At 44.0% G+C, this 8,082-nt stretch overlaps 1 protein-coding gene across 1 annotated transcript in view; it reads left to right on the top strand.

Moving 5' to 3' along the window:
* LOC309364603 (uncharacterized protein) overlaps positions 1–8,082 on the top strand; it is a 220,111-nt gene that overhangs the window by 63,628 nt on the left and 148,401 nt on the right. The gene's annotated exons all lie outside the window — the stretch shown is intronic.

Raw genomic sequence — 8,082 nt, forward strand, 5'->3', positions numbered from 1 at the left:
ATTTAAAGGAGAGGTAGAGCTGGGTGTCATCTGCATACTGATGAACACCCAGTCCAAACCCCCTGATGATCTCTCCCAGCGGCTTCATATAGATATTAAAAAGCATGGGGGAGAGGACAGAACCCTGAGGCACCCCACAAGTGAGAGCCCAGGGGTCTGAACACTCACCCCCCACCACCACCTTCTGGACACGGCCCAGGAGGAAGGAGCGGAACCACTGTATAACAGTGCCCCCAGCTCCCAGCCCCTCTAGACGGTCCAGAAGGATGTTATGGTCGATGGTGTCAAAGGCCGCTGAGAGATCCAGCAGAACTAGGAAGCAGCTCTCACCTTTGTCCCTAGCCCGCCGGAGATCATCAACCAGCGCGACCAAGGCAGTTTCAGTCCCATGGTGAGGCCTGAATCCCGATTGGAAGGGATCCAAATGGTCCGTTTCCTCCAGGCGTGCTTGGAGTTGTTCAGCAACCACCCGCTCAATCACCTTGCCCAAGAATGGCAGATTTGAGACTGGGCGATAGTTGGCCAAATTGGCCGGGTCTAAAGATGTTTTTTTAAGAAGCGGTTTAATGACCGCCTCTTTCAGTGGGTCTGGGAAGGCTCCCTCACAGAGGGAAGCATTCACCACCCCGCAGAGCCCATCGCCCAGCCCTTCCCGGCTCGCTTTTATCAGCCAGGATGGGCAAGGATCAAGGAGACAGGTGGTCGGTTTCACTCGTCCAAGCAGCCTGTCCACATCCTCGGAGGTAACAGATTGGAATTGATCCCATGTAACAGGACCAGACAGAACTCTAGCACTCTCCCGCCCTGGCCCTGCTCCCACGGTGGAGTCTACCTCCTTCTGAATCTGAGCGATTTTATCTGCAAAAAACTTTGCAAAAGCATTGCAGGAGATCTTGGGGTCCCTACCAGGCCCCGGTGGTACAGGTGGTTCTGATAGATTGCGAACCACCTGAAAAAGTCTCCTGCTGCTGTTTTCTGCAGATGCAATGGAGGCAGTGAAGAAGGCCCTCTTCGCCGTCGCCATTGCCACTTGGTAGGCTCGACGTTGAGCTCTAACCCGTGTCCGGTCTGATTCAGAATGAGTTTTCCGCCACCGGCGCTCTAGCCGTCTCAACGATTGTTTCATCACCCTCAGCTCCGGGGAAAACCACAGGGCTGTCCGGGCTCCATGCAATCGGAGAGGGCGCTTCGGAGCCAGACCGTCAATAGCCCTGGTTAACTTCGCATTCCAGCGGGCCACCAGGGAATCAGCTGAAAGGCCATCAACTTGGGATAAAGCATCCCCTACCACTCTCTGGAAGCCAATTGGATCCATTAAGTGGCGGGGGCGGACCACCACCATTGCTGCCTCCTGTATGATGTTCCGAGCCTTCAGGTTCTTCAGGCACTCTGTCCACCAAATCTGTCAGGGAACTGCCATCTAAAGCGCCGGGGGCGCAAAGGCTCACTGAGGTTGAGAGAGGAGTAGCAGCGGAAGAGGGAACCAGTAGAGGGCGAGCAAGAACTCCAAGGGAAAGTGAGTCGGAGGGATGGCTCAGAGACGCTTCCAGCGAAAACAGTGGGGAGGTCTCAGGACCTCCTATAGGGACACCCACACCTCGCCGGAAACTGTCACGCCGAGAGGCCAGACGACGTGTTTCCGTTAAAGAGCTTTTATGTTGGAAACGATTCCGAAAGCAGCCACTTTCGGATTCTACTAGTGATTGACGCAGCCATGCTGGAGGGGCTCCGTCACAGGCAGAGGTTTGAAAACCTGATCAAACTCTGAGGGACTTGCATTTTACGCACAAGCAGCTCATCGTCCCATCACAAAATCTAAATCCTTAAATCTGTTCCTCTCTTCCACTGTATAATCATAAGGGATTTGATTTAGATTGTATCTTACTGGACCAGTGGTTTTCCCTACTTTCTTCAGTTTAAGCTTGAATTTTGTTCTAAGAAGCTGGTGATCTGAGCCACAGTCAGCTCCAGGTCTCGTTTTTGCTGACTGTATAGAACTTCTCCATCTTTGGCTGCAAAGAATATAATATGATTTTGATGCTGCCCATCTGGTGATGTGCATGTGTAGAGTAATCTCATGTGCTGTTGGGAAAGAGTGTTTGTTATGACCAGCTTATTCTCTTGACAGAACTCTATTAGCCTTTGTACTGCTTCGTTGTGAACTCCAAGGCCAAACTTACCAGTTGTTCCTTTTATCTCTTTGACTCCCTACTTTAGCATTCCAATCCCCTAGGATGAGAAGAACATCCTTCTTTGGTGTCAGTTCTAGAAGGTGTTGAAAGTCTTCCTAGAACTGGTCATTTTCAGTTTCTTCAGCAGCAGTAGTTGGTGCATAAACCTGGATTACTGTGATGTTAAAAGTTCTTCCTTGGATTTGTTTTGAGATCCTTCTATCATTTTTGAGATTGCATCCCAGTACAGCTTTTGCCACTCTTTTGTTGACTATGAGGGCCACTCCGTTTCTTTTACGGATTTCTTGTCCACAGTAGTAGGATATGATGATCATGTGGCCCTTGAATGAATTTCCCATCTAGTCTTTGACAAAAACTCTGGAACTTTTTTTTTTAAAAAAAAATGTATTCAGATTTTATAACAAATTTTAGCATAATCAAAAATTTAAATTTTTCTGTGTATAAGACTGTGTATAGGTGTTCCTCTCCCCCCAAAAAATAGATTTAAAATTGGGGCTCGCCTTATACACGGGTAGTGCTGAGGGGTGTTTTCTTAATTTGGAGTCCCTCCATGGGACACCTTATACACAGAAAAATATGGTACATTTTACATTCCAATGAACCCCCCCCCCCATGACTTCCCCCAACTTCCCTTTCTGGGTTATTGTTGTTAAATCGTTTAGTCGTGTCTGACTCTTTGTGACCCCATGGACCAGAGCACGCCAGGCACTCCTGTTTTCCACTGCCTCCTGCAGTCTGGTCAAACTCATGTTAGTAGCTTTGAGAGCACTGTCCATTCATCTCGTCCTCTGCATATAAGTTAAATAAGCAAGGAGACAATATACAGCCTTGCCGTACTCCTTTCCCAATTTTGAGCCAATCAGTTGTTCCATATCCAGTTCTAACTGTTGCTTCTTGTCCCACATAGAGATTTCTCAGGAGACAGATGAGGTGGTCAGGCACTCCCATTTCTTTAAGAACTTGCCATAGTTTGCTGTGGTCCACACAGTCGAAGGCTTTTGCGTAGTCAATGAAGCAGAAGTAGATGTTTTTCTGGAACTCTCTAGCTTTCTTCCTAATCCAGCGCATGTTTGCAATTTGGTCAGTGGTTCCTCTGCCCCTCCAAAATCCAGCTTGTACTTCTTGGAGTTTTTAGTCCGCATACTGCTTAAGCCTGCCTTGTAGAATTTTAAGCGTAACCTTGCTAGCGTGTGAAATGAGCACAATTGTGCGGTAGTTGGAGCATTCTTTGGCGCTGCCCTTCTTTGGCATTGCGTTCTAGACTGATCTTCTCTGATCCTCTGGCCACTGCTGAGTTTTCCAAACTTGCTGGCATATTGAGTGTAGCACCTTAACAATATCATCTTTTAAGATTTTAAATAGTTCCGCTGGAATGTCATCACTTCCACTGGCCTTGTTATTAGCAGTGCTTTCTAAGGCCCATTTGACTTCACTCTCCAGGATGTCTGGCTCAAGGTCATCAGTCACACTACCTGGAGTGTATGAGCCATCCATATCTTTCTGGTATAATTCCTCTGTGTATTCTTGCCACCTCTTCTTCTTTTTTTTTTTTTTTTTTTAATAATTTTTATTATGTTTTTTCAGACGTATACAGAAAAAAGAAGAAAAAGAGAAGCAAAGAAAAAACAAGCAATAGACAAAGAGAAAATAAAAAATTCATAGCCCTTCAACAACTTATTTCAACTTTCTATCGAACTTCCCCACATCTCCCGCACAATGCATTCTTAACAATAAATTTATCAGCAAATTATAACCTTGTTTCATATGTTTCTTTTGTACTTTCAATTGCAGTTTAAGTTTAAATCCCTTATTGCTCGTTTACTCTAAAAACAGAACATATTATCATTTTTAACATTTAAACTTGGGTTCTTTCAATAATGTTATCCAATTTCATAAATGTTACACACTCATTGCTGGGGCTAGCATTTCAAATTATGTGTCATTTTATAGTTCATATAGCTTATAAAATTTTTGCAGATAATTCTTAAATTTTTTCCAGTCCTCCTCCATTGCTTCTTCTCCCAGATCTCGGATTCTGGCAGTCATTTCGGCCAACTCCATATAGTCAATCAGTTGCGTTTGCCACTCTTCCAGTGTGGGCAAATCTTGAGTCTTCCAATGTTTGGCGATCAGAATTCTTGCTGCCGTGGTGGCATACATAAAAAACGTTCTATCCTTCTTTAACACCCCTTGGCCCACAATACCCAAGAGGAAGGCCTCCGGTTTTTTAGAGAAGGTGTACTTAAACACCTTTTTTAACTCGTTATAGATCATTTCCCAGAAGGCCTTCACTCTTGGGCAGGTCCACCAAAGGTGGAAGAATGTTCCTTCAGCTTCCTTACACTTCCAACACTTGTTATCAGACAAATGGTATATCTTAGCAAGTTTAACTGGGGTCATGTACCACCTGTATATCATTTTCATGATGTTTTCTTTCAAGGCATTACATGCCGTAAATTTCATACCGGTGGTCCATAACCTTTCCCAATCTTCAAACATAATATTATAACCAATGTCTTGAGCCCACTTTATCATAGCTGATTTAACTGTCTCATCCTGTGTGTTCCATTTAAGCAGCAAGTTATACATTCTCGATAATACCTTGGTCTTTGATTCTAACAGCTCTGTCTCAAGTTTCGATTTTTCCACCTGGAATCCTGTTTTTTTATCTAACTTAACAACCTCGTTAATTTGGGCATAATGAAACCAATCTTGCACCTTTCTTGCCACCTCTTCTTGATATCTTCTGCTTCTGTTAGGTCCTTACCACTTTTGTCCTTTATTATGGTAATCTTTGCATAAAATGTTCCTTTCATATCTCCAATTTTCTTGAGCAGATCTCCATTCCCTTCCATTTTAGTTCACTGATGCCCAGGATGTCAATATTTATTCTTGCCATCTCATTTTTGACCACATCCAGCTTACCATGGTTCATGGATCTTACATTCCAGGTTCCTATGCAATATTTTTCTTTGCAGCATTGGACTTCCCTTTCACTTCCAGGCACACCCGCAAGTGAGCGACCTTTCGGCTTTGGCCCAGCTGCTTCATCAGCTCTGAATCTACTTGTACTTGTCCTCCGCTCTTCCTCAGTAGCATGTTGGATGCCTTCTGACCTGAAGGGTTCATCTTCCAGCGTCATAACTTTTATACAACTCGGCAGGGATACTGGCATGGCTTGCTGCTTCCTTCTCCAGGTGGATCACGTTTAGTCAAAACTCTCCACTTTGACTTGTCTGTCTTGGGTGGCCCTGCACGGCATAGCTCATAGCGTCTCTGAGTTATTCAAGCCCCTTTGCCATGACAAGGCAGTGATCCATGAAGGACATGGTCATTAAATATAACTTGGTACAGATCCTGATGTGTCAGATTATCATGTTCATGGCTTTGACTTTTTAATGTATTGATGAAAATGGTTGAGTTCTCCAACAAGGCTCATGTCCACATCTTCAGGATATGTTTGGTTTAAAGCATTAACTTCTTCTTCCATCCATATCTTTCTGGTATAATTCCTCTGTGTATTCTTGCGACCTCTTCTTGATGTCTTCTGCTTCTGTTAGGTCCTTACCACTTTTGTCCTTTACTATGGTAATCTTTGCATAAAATCTTCCTTTGATATCTCCAATTTTCTTGAACAGATCTCTGGTTTTCTTTAAGAACTTCGAGACCTTGGTACAACCTTGATACAAATTTCAAAATATGTACACAAAACCAACAAAAAGTCTCACAGGTTTATAGTGGCACCAGCTTTCCTAGTCAAGAGCCCACTTTGTCAGACTGCCACTTTGTCAGACCCACAAAAGCTTAGATCATAATATATTTATGAGCCTTTAAGGACTGCAAAAGATGAATAAACAGAAGCATAGTTAATCTATGGACTTCTATCCTACTGGAAACAGTGACAGCCAGCAACTTGGATATCTTGGGGGAAAAGGATTAGGCTGGTGTCTGTGCTCTGCCCTTGCGGTCCTACTCAATAATGCTTCTTAATACTAGTTTCTGGAAAGCACAGGACTCTTGGGCTGAAATCTTGCTTGCTGGTTTCCCCCAGGCATCTGCTTGGCCACTATGACAACAGGATGCTGGACTAGGTGGGCCTTTTCCCAATCCAGCAGGCTCTGTTTAGGTTCTAGAATCATAGAGTTGGAAGAGACCACAAGGGCCATCGAGTCCAACCCCCTGCCAAGCAGGAAACACCATCAGAGCACTCCTGACATATGGTTCTAATATGTTGCAATATTTTTACACTTACATGTGGCATCAGAACATTTCAGTTTTACTTCTTACTCATAGGGGAGACTGCTATTGGAGCCTGAGATCCTTTCCTCACTTGAAAAGGAAAAAGACAGATGTGTCTTAAAAACCAGTTCCACTGTAGATCTCTACTATAAAATGATGCTGCTTTCTTAAGTGTGAATGGAGTGATCATGGGTTTCTCTTGCCATTATCTCATCTGCATTCCTAAAAATTTGGAACATGGAGAGGACAGTTGAGAATGGAGAGGGAGTGAAAATAAGAGAAGGTGCACATGGGAATTGATGTATGTCCAGTTCCTTTCTTGTCTTTCTTAAAAGTCTAACAGGATTCTCTCCCTCCCCCCAACTCCCAAACAGGTCAGGTCAGGAAGACGATGGTCAGGATTCTATGGAGCCATCTGTGAATTCACTGGGAAGAACAAAGAAACAGTTTGAATGCAGGGAATGTGGAATGTGCTTTAGTCACTGTGGAAAAATGAGGATACACCAACAAACTCACACAGGGGAGAAACCATTTGAATGCATGGAGTGTGGATGGAGCTTCAGTCACAGTGGAGCCCTCAGAACACATCAGCGAACTCACACTGGGGAGAAACCGTTTAAATGTATTGAATGTGGAAAGAGCTTCAGTCTGAACGGAACACTTAGAATACACCAACGAACTCACACTGGGGAGAAGCCATTTAAATGTATTGAATGTGGAAAGAGCTTCAGTCAGAATGGAGCACTTAGGAGACATCAACAAATTCACATGGAGGAGAAACCATTTAAATGTATGGAGTGCGGAGAGGGGTTCAGTCACAGTGGAGCACTTACGATGCATCAACGAACTCACACTGGGGAGAAACCATTTAAATGTATTGAATGTGGAAAGAGCTTCAGTCGTAGTGCAGACCTTAGAACACATCAACGAACTCACACTGGGGAGAAACCATTTAAATGTATTGAATGTGGAAAGTGCTTCAGTCAGAATGGAGCACTTAGGAGACATCAACAAACTCACATGGGGGAGGAACCATTTAAATGCATTTTATGTGGAATGAGCTTCAGTCGTTGTGGAGCCCTTAGAAGACATCAACGAACTCACATGGGGGAGGAACCATTTAAATGCATTGAATGTGGAAAGAGCTGCAGTTATAGTGGAGACCTTAGAATACATCAACGAATTCACACGGGGGAGAAACCGTTTAAATGCTTTGAATGTGGAAAGAGCTTCAGTCAAAGTGGAAACCTTAGAAGACATCAACGAACTCACACGGGGGAGAAACCATTTAAATGCATTGAATGTGGAAAGAGCTGCAGTCGTGGTGAAGACCTTAGAACACATCAACGAACTCACACGGGGGAGAAACCATTTAAATGCTTTGAATGTGGAAAGAGCTTCAGTCAAAGTGGAAACCTTAGAATACATCAACGAACTCACACGGGGGAGAAACCATTTAAATGCATTGAATGTGGAAAGAGCTGCAGTCGTGGTGAAGAACTTAGAACACATCAACGAACTCACACGGGGGAGAAACCATTTAAATGCTTTGAATGTGGAAAGAGCTTCAGTCAAAGTGGAAACCTTAGAATACATAAACGAACTCACACGGGGAAAAACCATTTAAATGCATTGAATGTGGAAAGAACTT

This window comes from Podarcis melisellensis (assembly GCF_964234715.1).
Source record: "Podarcis melisellensis genome assembly, chromosome: 2".
NCBI lineage: Eukaryota > Metazoa > Chordata > Lepidosauria > Squamata > Lacertidae > Podarcis > Podarcis melisellensis.